This window comes from Hemitrygon akajei, unplaced genomic scaffold (genome assembly GCF_048418815.1).
Source record: "Hemitrygon akajei unplaced genomic scaffold, sHemAka1.3 Scf000154, whole genome shotgun sequence".
Classification (NCBI taxonomy): domain Eukaryota; kingdom Metazoa; phylum Chordata; class Chondrichthyes; order Myliobatiformes; family Dasyatidae; genus Hemitrygon; species Hemitrygon akajei.
The window spans coordinates 516,599-532,304 of NW_027332040.1; positions in this window are offsets into that span (position 1 = coordinate 516,599).

Genomic DNA, 15,706 nt, shown 5'->3' on the forward strand with positions numbered 1-15,706 from the left:
ATTGCACAACACCCAAACCAGTACAGCCGATCCGATAGTGGGCTGAACAAAAAGCTGTTGTAAAAAGCCGTCCCTTAAACATCCCGCAAATTCTCTCTCTTGTAGTCCAGTAGTGACGTGCTTTTCCCAATCCGCTTTCATGTTAATATTTCCGATGATTATCATGACATTGCCTTTCTGACGCGCATCTTCTATCTCCTGCTGTAATTGGAAAACCAACAGGCTGTTTGGAGGCCTGTGAATAACTGCCATTAGGGTCCCTTTACCCTTGTCATTTCTTAACTCAACCCGTGGAGACTCTACACCTTCCCATCCAATCGTATATCCTTGGACGTTCAGCTCCCGATGGCAGCCATCCCTTAGCCAAGTTTCAGAGATAGCCACAACTTCATATTTGCCAAACTGCAGCTGAATTTTCAGATCGTCCATTTTATTCCTTATGCTGCGTGCACTCATCCTACTTAACGGCGACCTGTTCAAGCATATCAGCCTGTTCTAGTTTGCTCACTTTTGTCAAGGTCTTTCTGAATCGTGAATACTGAGAGAAAGTATTCATTAATGACCTTTCCTACCTCTCCGAAAGTAGGCCCATGTTTCCTCTGTTATTCCTGATCGGTCCTGTCGTGACACATGTAATCCTTCAGTTCCCACATATGTGGGAAACGCCATGGGTATTTCATCCACTTTTTAGCGATATTTTAACCCTTTCTGATCGTAGATTCCTTTCCCTCTAACTGTAGGAATGCGTTGCCCAGCGCATCTGTGCCGCCGGCTCTCCGCACTCACCCGGCCAAGCACTGCCGCTTTCTGAGACCGGTTCTCTGCTGACCAAAACAATCCCGTCAATAAAGGGACAGCGGTTGCACTCAGGAACGTTCTCCTCACCTCTCTCTGATTCACCTTTCAGTAATGAGGTCTGGTTCGTTGCCACTGGCGAAATGGATTGCCCACTCATGTGAGGACGAGCCCTGGATCGCCCGCCTTGCTTCGTATCAATCACCGCTTTCGGCACGCTCTCCACTAACAACGTGTTCCCATACCGCTATTCAGTAATCACAGCAATGGCCTGTTCACCCAGCCTGGCCTCGGCACCCTGTAACCAACACGTGACGGATCATCACCCACTCTCACAGTAACCGCAATGTGGCGAGATTAGGAGCCCAGTTCCCGGACTTCCGGCCACCATGGTCCTCCACTGACCCAGGAACATCTGACCGCGCTGATAAGGGAAGCAGCCCTGAGAAAACTGTGCCCATGTCGGGAACAGACAGTTGTGTCCTGTCCCGGGGTCTTTTGCATCCCTGGTGCAAATGTGAGATCCGGAACACATTATAAACCCCGGGCCATGCGGGTTGACGCGTAGGGTCTTGAGGGATGTTTGTGTCTCCTCGGGGAACTCAACTGGGGAAGATGAAGGCCGCTGGTCAATTCTGTCTCACCGCCCGGGTTGTCGGCGCTGGAGCGGTGCACACACTGGGCAGAACGGGCAGCGGGTGTTCGATGTGATCTACCGCTGTCTCTATAAAACTACAATAATTCTCCTGTGCTCTGTTTATGGGAAAGGGTTATAGTTTTCGGGTGTGCACATTCTCTGGTATCGGTACTGACTGTACACTATCCCGCTGATCGCCGCCCCGCCGTAGTACAACCGTTACTCCATCCAGCTGCATGACTCAATAAAACTGACGCTGTTTGCATTAAACTGGTCTCCGTCTCTTGACAGAACCTCGCTGCCTTCGGTTCCGGCGAACCTTTGGGAAGTCTGTGGAGCCCCTCCGAGCGCATAGATCAGCCTGCTTCCGGAGGCAGCCCATATCAATTCCCTCCCAACGCCTAGTCACTCTGAGGCAGCTGCCAGCTGCTGGTGAAGCCGCTTGGGGAGTGGGAGTGTGGGAATGCACAGACACACCGACGCTCAGAATGTCACCAGTGGGATTTATCTCAAGGGCCCGATGGGCTAAACAAACTCCCCTCATGATGATATCACCTGCCGTGGCAATACTCTGGTCTGAAGGGATGGCTGAGGTGGGCAGAGTGCAGGTGTATATTAGCCGGGTAACGGACAGGGCCTCCCCCATTCCGGGGCAAGCGGCTTTCCCACGCTCCTCTCCCACCAGTCCCAGGGCTATAAATCACCACTGGGCCAGACTCCGAACCCGTCTCACTGGGAGACAGTAACACCAGGGATGGAGGCCGGGGCCGATGGGTGTGTGGGACTCAGAGTCATTAATGGTCACTGTGGAGAGAGGAGCATTCAGTGCGGGACAAGGAGAAAAAGGCTGAGAGTGAGGGCGGGAGGCGGGGATAAATGACTGCTCGGGGAGAGAAATGGGTTGGGGCCAAAGTAAGGGAGAGTGCTCGGAAATGTGATCAGTAAAGGTTGTGTGATGAGGAGGTGATAGAGGTAACTATGGAGTGATTGGGGTGTATGGGGGGCGTTTTGAGAGACGGTTAGCGAGCGTATAGGGAGGAAGTGCCGTGTTGTTGTCGGTGGGAAGTGGGGGGATGGAGGTGGCTATGGAGGTGATGGCGTTCGGAGAGACGGATCAGCGAAGGGTCGGGGGAGAGCAGCGTGGGGTTGACGAAGGAGAGGGGAGTTGGAGGTGAATATTCGGAGAGTGTCATGCGGTTGAAGGCGGGGAGATCAGAATCAGAACTAGTCTTAATATCACAGTCCTATGTCTGGAATTTATTGTTTTCCGGCAGTAGTTCAGTAAAATAAATCCTGAAATGTTTTCCTAAATTAAGTGTTTTAAGGTAAATATGTAGTTCTTAAACAGGGAGTAAATAGTGAGGTAGTTTTGAGGGGTTCGTTGTCCACTTAGAAATCTGGTGCTGAAGGGAAATAAACTATCCCTGAAACTGGGAATGTGGTTCTTCAGACTCCGTCAATTTCTCATTGAGAGTGGCAATGAGAAGAGGGTATGAACGGGACTGAATACCCTTAATGACGGATGTCCCATTTCTAATCATCTCTCTTCGATGCCGGAGAGGCTGTTTCCCGTGATGCACTCGGCTGAGATGTCTGCAGCTTTTTTTTATTATTTTCTGTGGAAGAGATAGAAGTTCGGCCGGGTGATCATTGAAGGTTCAGGGCGGAGTTGCGGATTTGGGAGATTGACCGCCCGTTAGCACAGTGAGGAGCGCGGAAGTCAGACGCAGACTGTGACCCTCAGTCCACCGATATCCCGGCCCGGCCTGTTCTCCCAGAGCTCACAGTAGATCTCAGCAGAGGATGCCGCTCCAAGCAGCCCCAGCATTCTCTGTGACGATGGGTATTCAAACCTCTTCAAAGCTCCTCGTCTGCTGGACCCCGATGACATCAGTTCCCCGTTTTTTTTTCAAATATTCATCCGTCTGTACCTTAACTATACCCTCTGGACCGTCCCCCATCTACAACGTCCACTAGTTCAGGGGTCAGAAAATTCTGCGGATAAGACAATGAGATATAAGAACAGAATGAAAACAATTAACACAGACGATCTGCTCCAGTTTTAATCATGGCTGAATTGTGTTCCCTCTCAGCCCCTCTTTCCTGCCTTTTCCCGAACCGTATCCCTCAAGCCTTGACTAATGAACGATCTATTAACCTCTGCCTTAAATATATCCATTTAGCTGCCGGCAATAAAATCCACAGTTTCATCATGCTCTGGCAAAATAAATTCCTTTTCATCTCCTTCGCTCTATTTTGAGGCTGTCGTCTCCCAAGAAGTGGTCCCACTGACCAGTAATCTGAATCCGTGCGCCCTGCAGAAGTTCCTCAGCCACGTATTTACATGGCAAATTATCCTCTTTTCATCCTCTGTACGGTACAGGGAGCTTTCCAGAGGTAACTACCGTTGATGTCTTGTTCTGTCTTTATTTTTCATTTAGCACCCTACAATCTCTCTTCAGGGCCTCCTTACTTTGATGATAGTTGTTGACATGAAGCAAGATATCTGACTGCCTACACCTCCACGTCAATGCCCTAGACCCTACGGGAGTAAACTTGACCTTTGCACCTGGGAGGGAACACACCATCCGGGTGTTTCTATGCACCCACGGAATCTCGACTCTACTGCTCTGGCGTTTTAATCTCCTTTCAACACCGCAGTCCTCATCACCACTCTTCCTAAAAGTAAATGAGGTAAATGAGTGTTCACGGAGAGAACGAGTAAAGTAAGCGTGAAAGCTCGGAAACTTGTTCGGTCCATGAGAGGTGGGAGTTTGGAGTTGAATATGGTGGTGATTCGGGTCACAGGCGTTTGAAAAGCCCGATCTGCGGGGGTCCAGGGAAGAGACGGCGTGTGGTTTCCGGTGGAAGGAGTCCTTGGAGCTGACGGTGGTGGTGATCGCTGGTGGTGGGGGGCGTGCGTGTGGCTGACGTTGGGTAGGGGGTGTGGTGGGGATTATGAAAGTGATTATGCGGGTTGGTGTGGTTCGTAGAGATCGGTCAGAGAGGTTCAAGGGAGGGAGTGAAGTGTGGATGACGGTGGGAAGATCAGAATCAGAACCAGGTTTAATATCACCGGCTCATGTTGGACAATCTGTTCTTTTACGACAGCAAGTTAGTAAAATACATAGTTAGGTCTGAATATAAAATAAGTATTTCAATTAAATATTTAGTTCTTATAAAGATGATAAATAGTGAGGTAGCATATATGTGTTCATTGTCCACTCAGAAGATTGATGCTGGAGGGAAATAAACTGAGCCCGAAACTTGGAATGTGGGTCTCCAGGCTCCGTTTACTCCTCCTTGACTGTAGCAACCATAGTAGAAAATCCTTCATGGTGGATGCCGCCTTTCTGATCATCGCGTTTGGCAGATGCCTTCTGTGCTGGAGATGCTGGTGGCGTTATGGAGTTGGCTGAGATTTCTGCAGTTGTTAAGTCTTCCCCGAGGAAGTGATGGAAATTCGGCGGTATGATCATTCAATGTGCAGGGAGGGTTTTTGCGGTGTTGGGAGATTCATTGCTCATCCTGCCCATTAATGCAGTGAGGGACGAAGAGGAGACCGGCAGCTTGTGATTCCCAGTACCCTAATACTGTGTCCCTGCGCGGTTCTCCCAAAGCTTGCAGTAGATCACAGCAGAGGATGCCACTCGAACCCTGAACGCTGCCCTGGATAATCAAACCTGATCAACGCTCCTTGTGTATTCCGGGACCCCACTGACATCAGTTCCGCATCATTTAAATATTCAGCTGTCTCCACTTTAACTCTTCCCCATAGACCGTTCCGATTACCACCACAGCCACTAGATCAGGGTTTAGAAGATTCCGCAGATAAGACCATAAAATAGAGAAGCAGATCTAAGCAAATTGACCCAGCGTGTCTGTTTCGCCTTTTCATCATGGCTAATTCATGTTCCCTCTCAGCCGCAGTCTCATGTCTTCCCCCGTTTCCCTTCACGTCCTACAATCTATCAAAGTCAGACTTAAATATACTCAATTAACTGGCCTCCATTGTTGATTATGACAATGAATTCCACAATTACACCAAGTTCTGGCTAAAATAAAATTCTTCTCTTCTCCATCCCTCTATTCTGCGGCTGTATCCTCCCAAGAAGAGATCTCACTGTCCTATAAATCTGAAACCCTGTCTCCTGCAGTAGTAACTCAGCCACACATTCATCTGCCAAATTATCCTTTTCTTATGCTCTCTGCCGTGTGGCACGGGAAGGGCTCCAAAGATGACTACCATGGATGTCCTGTTCTACCGCTTTCATACAAACACATCTATAAAAGATAGAAACATAGACCGACAGCACAATACAGACCCTTCGACCCACAAAGTGCTGCCGAACATGCTCCTACCTTAGAAATTACTAGGCTTAAACATAGCCATCTAATATTCCTAAGCTCTATGTACCTATCCAAAAGTCTCTTAAAAGACCCTATTATATTCGCCTCCACCACCGTTGTCGGCAGCCCATTCCACGCACTCACACACTCTGCATAGAAAAAAAACAACTTAACTCTGACATCTCCTCTGTACCTACTCCACAGGACTTTAAAACTTTGTCCTCTTCTGGCAACCTCCAGCCCTGGGGAGAAAAAAAAAAACAACAAAAGCAAGCCTCTGACTATCCAGACGATCAATGTCTCGAGCAACCCAAATTCATCCAGCAACCTAAAATCTCTCCTCAGTACCTCTTTATCTTTTAAATCGATGTCATTCGTACTGATAGGTACGAAGACATCCGGCTGTCGACGCTTCCACTTCAGAACTCCATTGACCCGATCTGAGACATCTCTGATCCGGGCACCTGAGAGGCAACAGACCATCCGGGAGTCTCTATCGCGCCTGCAGAATCTCCAATCTGCTCCCCGGACGTTTTAATTTCCTCTCAACCCTGTAGTCCCCTGCAACACTCTTCGTGCCTAAGCGGCAGCACCAGACTCAGTACCAGAAACCCGGTCTCTGCGACCCACGTTCCTCCCTTGTAGGCAGTCATCAACGGTATCCACAGTGTATTATCACAGAGGGGAACGGGCACAGATTACTCCGCTGTAGCTCCCATTCCCTTTCATTCTACTGACAATATTGTCATTCTACTAACAATAAGTCTGACAATAATTCAGGGAAGCTACAGCTAGTTGCTTTTGATGGTAATGTGGTTATCTGTGAGACCATATCTGACGCACGGCACAAAACACTGCCACCGGAGACATTCTCTCCGCACTATTGTGCTTACATGGACGAGGCATGAAGAATTATGAAGAAAAATAGAAACGCACCTGATAATTAGCTCACCTAATTGCAGAATAGGGAGCAAGAAGACAACCGAATTGTAAATCTTTATGTCATTCATTTCTGACGTTTCATGAGCTTCAACACAGGATTCCACTGGTATCTCACCGCATTCTTTAGTTCCTCCCGGAATTTGCTTTGGGTCAGGACGTAAATGCACGTATTAGAACAGGAGCTGAGAATCTGCAGCATTCCGGATGTCGTTTCTGTGATGTAACGGGGATCAGTAACAGAATAAGCAAAACTCTTTGAAATCGTTTGATAGATATAAAACATCAGTTGTGTTACCCACAACAATATGAAACTACCGGTAATGCTGAAGAGCAAAACGATGGATTTTCGTCGGTTCTCCATCTCCCGCTCCTTCTCATTCTCTGCACTCTTTTGTCCCCGGAGCCCCCTGCGGGCTCGACTGGCCACTAGAATTCGTCTGACAGTCAAAATGTTGAACAACAAAATCAGAAAGAATGGGACATAAGGTGTACAAATGCGGTGAAATATCGCAAATGCAGCCCACGAGAGAGGGATTTTGTAGCTCGGTGTAAGAACACAATACCAGGGAACACCATTATTTATTACCTTATGCTCTGATGCAAAACCCCAGGGGACATTCTACAAACAGGTCAGCACACTCACTGTCCCGATGACCACAGCCGCCGTTCTCTCGGTGCAATATTTTGTTCTCAGCTTCTCACAGCAAATAGCCACAAATCGATCGACGGTGAAAGCGACAGTCAGCCAGACAGAAGTCGCAGTTCTCGCAAAAATCAACCCGAAATGGAGTTTACCCACGGGACTGATGATCAGGAATGATTGGGGAAAATAATACCAAGCAGTCCACCTCAGCAGCGGATCGGAAATAACGACAAGGATATCGGCCAGGGACATTCCCACCAGGTAGCGAGTGACACATTTGGAGAGACCGCACTTTCCCCGATACAGGCTTGCAATCGTCATCAAGTTCGCTGGAACAGAGGCAGAGAAAAGCAAGAACAGAAAATACAGAGCAGAAACTAATTCAGCTGTTTGAGGGGATCCTGCAATATTTCCAGTTCATTGTCGCATTTAGTGAAATTGCCAAGAGAGAGCGCATGTCTTCCATAGACAGAAGAGGATTTTACAATGTAGAATGAAGATAAAATGATGCCTATACCAATTCCGAAATCTGAAGTGACAGAGGAAAACTAAAGCCCGGTTTTCAACCTCCTCAAAGTCTTTTTTTTTTACCGCTGCCTTCGCGTCACGTTGGATGAAATTAGTAAATCCGGACGCTGATGGCGGGATTCATAACTGCCATGGCGCCCCTTGTCAGCGGCAGAACAGGCGGCGTGCGGAACAATGGCGGGCAATGTTCCAGCCAGAACAGAATATGTGGAAAAACATTTAAATTGTCTCTTCTCAGAAACACACACACACACACACACACACACACACACTCACTCACACACACACACACACACACACACACACACACACACACACACACACACACACACACACACACACACACACACACACACACCGACAGAGATAGGAAAGAGAGAACAAGGTCGGGTGACAACGGTCAAATGACGATGTTACTGTTGCACAAACTGAAGAAAATGTACAGAAATGGGAGGTCCAAGGCAACACACATTGAGAAAAGGAACATCTCTGCTGAGAATTGTGTGTGTGATGTTGCTGATGTAAAAGCTGCCTGAGGTCAGACGAAAGTTGTGAAGAAAAATTTCAGGCTGTCAAGTAATGGACAGTCTGGTTAAATAATTCATCCTGTACCTGTCTGTCTTTTCTACAGTGTGAGAACGTAAGGTTCATACACTTTTACAAATTTCGTCCATAAATCTGGCACTGAATCATCATTTGTGATTATCTTCATGTTTTCTTCAATTTACATTTTACAAAACAATATTAATCAATACACCCATGCACACACCCCAAACATGTTATCCCCAAGTGCGTGAGCACCCCATATCCACGTTTTGTGGGTGTATCTGGGTGTTCAGGCGGATTTGGCGTGATCTTGATATGTCTGCGGATGTGGCGGTCTCCTCATGGATTTTGAGATGCCTGGGGTTTTTGCTGTCAAGGCAGCCATCTCGTGTTTGAAACCATCCTGTGCCTGGATCATCCAATGTGTGGGTTGAGGTGTAGATGCATTTTGGGGTGAGCTCTTATTTAGAGATCGGTGAAGATTTGGGGGTTCACATGGGTTTCCGTGATCTGTGCATATTTAGGTGTGTAATCTTGAGTATGGGAGTACACAGGGGTTTGTGGTGAGAAGCAAATTTCAGTGTGTCTGTCAATCTGTAAACATTTTTGGGGCATTTGTAAGGATTTTTTAATGTCGAGACAGCCATTTTCTGAACTGTTTGAAATGGTTCCTGCTCTGAAATAATACATTATGCATTTGGAGGTGACAGCGTGTTTTCGGTGCGCATTGATATGGGGATTGCGCAGATTTATAGGGATGTTTTCGGAATTCTGAGATCTCACAGAGTTTTGGTGTCTGCGAATTTGGAGTTGTGACCTGTCTAAATTTTGCATCATTTACAGATACTTCCATAATAGATTTAGGACGTTACCTACAAATTTGCGAAGCACAATAATTTACGAAGCCATCATGTGCACGACTCGGAATGATTATTTTCTGGGATTATGTAAAACGCATTTGAGGTTCCCAGCGGGTTTGATGCACACGTGGTTTTTCGATGTGCTCTTTTTGAACGATCTGTGCGTATTTGGGGTGCACATGAGTTTGAGATGCGAACTCAATTGGAAGTTGCGCAGACTGAAGGGTTTCTTCTCCGATAAAGGGATGCAACACGATTGGGGGTTTGTACATCTACACTCCATCCGCCGAACAGACGGTATCTCCAAGTGGTCACCCATTTTAATTCCACTTCCCATTTCCATTGCGATATGTCCATTCATGAGTTCCTCCACTGTCACGATGAGGCCACACTTAGGTGCGAGGAACAACAGCTTATAATCCGTTTGGTTAGCTTCCAAACTGATGGCATGAACATTGCTTTGTCAAACCTCTCCTTCACCATTTTTCACCCCTTTGTCACTCTAACTCAATATCTCCTTGCCCGCCATCGCCTCCCTATGGTCCTGCTCCCCTTACCCCATTTTTCTTTTTTTCCACCATAGCCTTCTGTCTCTGTCAGCAATCAACTTCCTGGCACTTTGGGTCATCCATCCACCTCCAAGTTTCACCGGTCGTCAGGGGTTTCTCTTTCCCCTCACACCATCTTTCAAATCTACTCCTCTGCTTTTTTTCCCTCCAGTCCTGCTGAAGGGTTTCGGCCCGAAACGTCAACTGTGTTACATTCCATAGATGCTGCCTGGCCTGAGAAGTTTCTCTAGCATTTGGACTAATCCCGCCCACCACCCGACCTCCGTTTTGTTAGGTATTCAGTTATATGGGGCAGTAATGTACAGCATACACGACTGCATATACTGGTGCCTTCGATCCAGCTAATCGCATTCAGCCGACTCAAGGAGTTAAGTAAATCTCCAGTTGAATTCCATGGACGGGGGAGGAAGTCTTACGAATGCATTCCTGTGAATGACCGGGACACGCTGTTACATTATCACACCGGTCAGTGTTAAGGCTCCAGGGACAACAACATTATCATCATGGTCAACGATGGTCAAATTCATGTGCACCCTCATACTCAGCAGCAGTATGCACGTATCTCGAAAATGCGTGCGAATCCCAAAATCTGCGCACTTCCCCAAGTAAGGACGCACATTCGATGACCCAGACGAAGAATCATTTCAAACACAAAATGGCTGTCATGTCACTAAAAGCCCCACGCATCCCAAAGGTCGTGAGCACATCACCAAATCCGCCGACACACACAGATCAACTCAAATCCTTATGATTTCCCAGATACACCCACAGAAACGTGGCGACTCCATATTCGCCGACAAACCCCCAAATATGCTATCCCCAAATGCGAGCGTATCCTCATATTCAAGAACAAACCCCAAAATCCTTGTGCATCCGTGTGCACCCCGAAACCCTGTACAACGCGTTTTCGCTGACACGCCTAATTTCTGCTCAATACCCAATGCAGCGCGCACCCTAAACCCGCTGACACCCCCACATGCCCATGAGATTTTTCCGAGCAAGATACATTCGAAACAGTTGAGAAATTAGCAGCCTCGACGTTAACAATCCGCACTCAACACATTTGGGTGCAAATCCTGATCCGCCAACACACCCAAATCTATGTGTATCCCCAAATACGTGTGCACGGCCATGTCTGAGACTAAATATCGAGTGATGCCTAAGTTCTTCCTTAGATGTCACTGGCGGTTCTCTTCTCGCATTCCCTTCAAACTTGCAGCAATTCCTAAAAGCACAGCGCAATACCTTTAAATGCAAATTTAAAGTATGTTACATATTGATAAAGAATTAGACCAATAGTCTGTAAGGTTGCCCAGTGCTCCGGATTATCGGAGCTTACTTTAGCAGATGCTTTGCATTGCTAAATCAAAACTGCCCGACATGAATCCACAAAACCTGTGCACATCACCAAATCAGTGCGCACTCGAAACACGCCGACACACCACATATATGATAGATTATTCCAAGGCAGAATTCATGTCCAACATTTCAGAAAATGGCTGTTTCGATATTTAAAATTCGCACGCACCCCAAAATACGATCGCAACTGTCGATCGGTCGACAAATAACTCCCGGAATATACGAACATCATAACATCTAATTACGCCCCCGTAATTGACTACAAAACCCAAAATTTGCGCGTATCCGCAAATCCTTGTGCATATTTGCCTCCAACCCCTAAATCTACGAACACCCGAAATCAGTGCTCACCCCCCGTATTTGAAGATTCAACTTTAAATCCGTGCGCATTCTCAAATCCAAGTTCACATCATAGCAGTGTGCACCACTTATTCTCAGACACTGCCCAATATCTGCGCGGCCCAATTCAGTGCGCACCCCAAAACCGCTAACATCCTGACTTGCAGTTTAGAATCCTTTCAAGAATTCAGAAAATGGATGCCTTAACATGAAAACTCGCACACAGCCCAAATTCCACGTGCAACTTCTGATCCGCCAACAAGCCCAAATCTTTATCTCACCCCATATCCGTGTTTACATGTACACAATGCCAAATCCATATACACCTGAAATATGTGCACCACCACTAGGTGCGCACCCTAAAATTCATGCGAATATCATACCCGCGGAGAAACCCACTTGTACTTTAGATTATCCCAGAGGAAGTATCATTTAACATACTTCATGTCAAATTTCAAATTACATTCATTATTCACGTGATCTAAATGAGACAACTTTGAGATTCGGCACACCTCCAAACTGCAGACATCCCAAATACGTGAGAAATCCATGTGCATCTCCAAATGCAAATACATCCCCACAACTTCAAAACCGTGGACACACACACGCTAATTAAATTATCTCAAAATAATAATTTCAGACATACACAAGATGACAAAATCTGTGTACAACGAGCCCCACAAATGAATGTGGGGGTTTCAGCGTGTTTGGGCTGTGCATGGATTTGGTGATGCGCACCAATTTGACGAAGCACATGGATTTGGTGATGTTCGCTGATTTGGGTTGCCTTTTCAATCATGAGTTTGACGGATCAAAATTTGCGTGCGGATTATTAACGTCGAGGCTGCCATTTTCTCAATTGCTTTTATTGATTGTTACTCAGGGAAAATCTGATGTACAAGTGGCGGAGTTCGTAGGTTTCGGGTTCGCACTGAATTGGCGATTGGGCAATTTTATTTTTTGTCGTCGAATACGGGTTCTACACGGTCTTGTGGTTCATATGGATCTGGGGTTGTGCATGGATTTAGGAGCGTTCTCTAATAAAGGATTGCAAACTGATTTAGGGGAGTGCTCCGATATAAGGGTGCGCACCTTTTTAGGGATAGCAAATTTACGGTAGTTAGCGAATATGTGAGTCTGCACTTTTTTGTGAGCGCATATCGATTTGTTGACTTACGTGGGGACTCTGGGATACGTGGTGGTTTTTACTGTTAAGACAGCCGTTTTGTGTTTGCAATGATTATCCGTCTGGGTCATCTAATATGATTATCCGTGTGGGTGCTCTCGTATTTGAGGATGTGCGCAGATTTGGGGGTGAGGACGGATTTTAGTGATCAGTGTCCAGTTCGGGGTGTAGTTTTGAATATGGGGCTACACACGGATTTGGGTTGACATGCAGATTTGGGTGTGTCGCCGATCTGCAAAAGGATTTTGGCGCACATATGGATTTCTAACCTCGAGACGGTCATTTTCTGAATTGATTGAAATGTTGCCTGTCTGGGATAATCCATTATGCATCTCGGGTGTCAGCGGGATTGCGGTGCGCACCGATTTGGGGTTTGCGCAGATTTAGGGCTGCTTCGGCAAATATGGGTGGCAAATGATTTGCGATGCGAAAAGATTAACTGAAAACAGTGGATTTGGGGGTACATACAGATTTGGTCTCTTTAGGAGAGTTTCGGCGAGGACGTGTGCACAGTGATGCACAGTGTGCACGTGTCCACCGATTTGGAACCACATACGTATTCGATGGTGCTTTCTGATTGGGAGGTTGCACAAGCTTAGGAATGTATCAACCAATATGGGTGCACAGGACGTCAGTATGGATTTGGGGTGCACACGGGTGCCTGACGATTGGGGATGAGATCAGGTTTAAGTGTGTGTCGGCGCATATAGGTGCACATGAATTTGTTGGTGTCGGTCGATTTAGGGTTGTGGTAAATCTCAAAGTCATTTCATTTATAGTGTCTTCAATAATAGCTGCACTATGTTCTCGCGATTTCTTTAAGGTGAATGCTGTCACTCTAAAGTGACTCTTCTTTTGGGAAAATCAAATGTGTATAGGTGGGTGTCAGCAGGTTTGGTGGTGTACACGATCTTAGATGCTCCCGGATTTGGGGGTGGCTTTGGATTTAGGGTCCTGACAAATCTCGCGGTTGTTTCATTGATAGGTTCTTTATTAATAAATACACTTTCATTTTTCTACTCTGCTCTTGCTGTGACTTTTAAGTTGGAGGTTGTTACTTTGTGAACTATTTGAAATTATTTCTCCTCTCTGATGACCTAATCTGAAAGTGGGAGGTGTTGACGAGTTCGGAGTGCGCACCCATTTGGGTGTGCATACGGATTTGGGAGTGCACGTGGATTTTTGGATGTCGCAGGAATTGGGTATAATGCCAAAATTCAAATTGTTTCTTTTACAGATACTCGGATACACATTGGACTTTAACGTTGAGTTTTGTTCTTGCTGCTTTTAATGTGAATTAAGCTCTCTTGTGAAATGTTTGTAATGATTTTTGATCTAGGATAAATAATTGTACATGTAGGGGCGGACTCGGATTTGGGGGTTTAACAAAGATTTTAACAAGTGCGCGGCGAGTTTGGGTACACACGGATTTGGGTGGCGGTGGATTGGGGGGCGTGACGAATCACAAGGTTGTTTCACTTATAGATACTTTAATAATAGAACTTGGAACTTTGCTCTAGATTTTTGAACGTGCAGCTGTTTTGTGAACTGTTTGACCTGACTCGTGATTTCAGATAATCCAGCGTGCATGTCGGTTTGTCGTCAGGACTGGGGTGCATATGGATTTAGGGTGAGCTCTTATTTGGTCATGCACACAGATTTATGGTTGAATACGGATTTGGGAATGTGCGCAGATTTAGGCGTCTGTTGTCTAATATGGAGCTGCACAGGTTACACCCAGATTTGTGCGTGTCAAACGATCTGGAGTTACAGATGCATTATGGGATGCGTGCCGATTTTAATGTCGAAACAGTCATTTTCTGCTCGATTTGAAATGATTCCTGCCCTAAGATAATCTATTATGCATGTTGGGGAGTCAGCGTGTATGGAGTGAGCACTGATTTTGGGATTACGCAGATTTAGGGCGGTGTCGGCAAATATGCCCTCACACACCAGTCTGAGGATGTGAACAGATTTAGTGACGTGTCGGACAATATAGAGGTGCGCACTTATTTGTAACGCTTATTGATCTAGGAGTGTGCAGGCCAGTGTGTGGATGTTTACAGATTTCGGCAAATATGTCCTCACACACTAATCTGAGGATGCGAACAGATTTAGTGATTCGGAATTATTAAATATCTGAAGGTTGTTTCATTCATAGATAATGTCAGAATCAATGCACCTTGAACTTTCAGCATTATTCTTGTAATTTTATGCTGGAGGCAGGCATTTTGTGAACTGTTCGAAATTATTCTTGCCCTGTGATACTGTACGGTGCATGTACGGGTGTCAGCGGGTTTGCGATACCCATTGAATTGAAGATTACACAGAGTTAAGGCAAAATAGTCAAATATGTAGTGCACACAGTTTTGGCGCTGCGCCTGGACCTGGGCATGCGTCAGATTTCGGGGTGTGCTCTGGAATATGGGGTGTACACGGATTAGTAGATGAGCACAGATTCGGGTATCTCGGCGGATTTAGGATAGCACAGCATTTTTGTGTGCGTGCGCATTTGCGGTGTATTTGGGTTTGTGACGAATATCACGGTTCTGTCACTTGTACACTGGTGTATCTACACATTTGGAGGTATGACGAATTTCGAGGCCGTTGCCTTATGGCAGTAACCTTGTGCGCTCTCTGAAATGACCCTTGCTCAGGGATAATCCAATCTGCATTGGAATGTGTCAGAGAGTCTGGGGAGAACGAATTTGTGAGTGCATGTGGATTTGGGGGAGCACACGAATTGAACTGTCTGTGGATTTTTGCTTGCAACTCATGTGGGGGTTGCTTACGGATGTGTTGCTGCGCACAGACTTGGGGAAGGAACTTGTGTTTCGTGCACATTGATTAGGGGATGCACAAAGAGTTAGGGTTTTGTCCGCCAACGTGGGTAGCACCATAATTTGGAGAAGCTCAAAGATTTAAGGATAGGTATGCCAAATAAATTTGCAC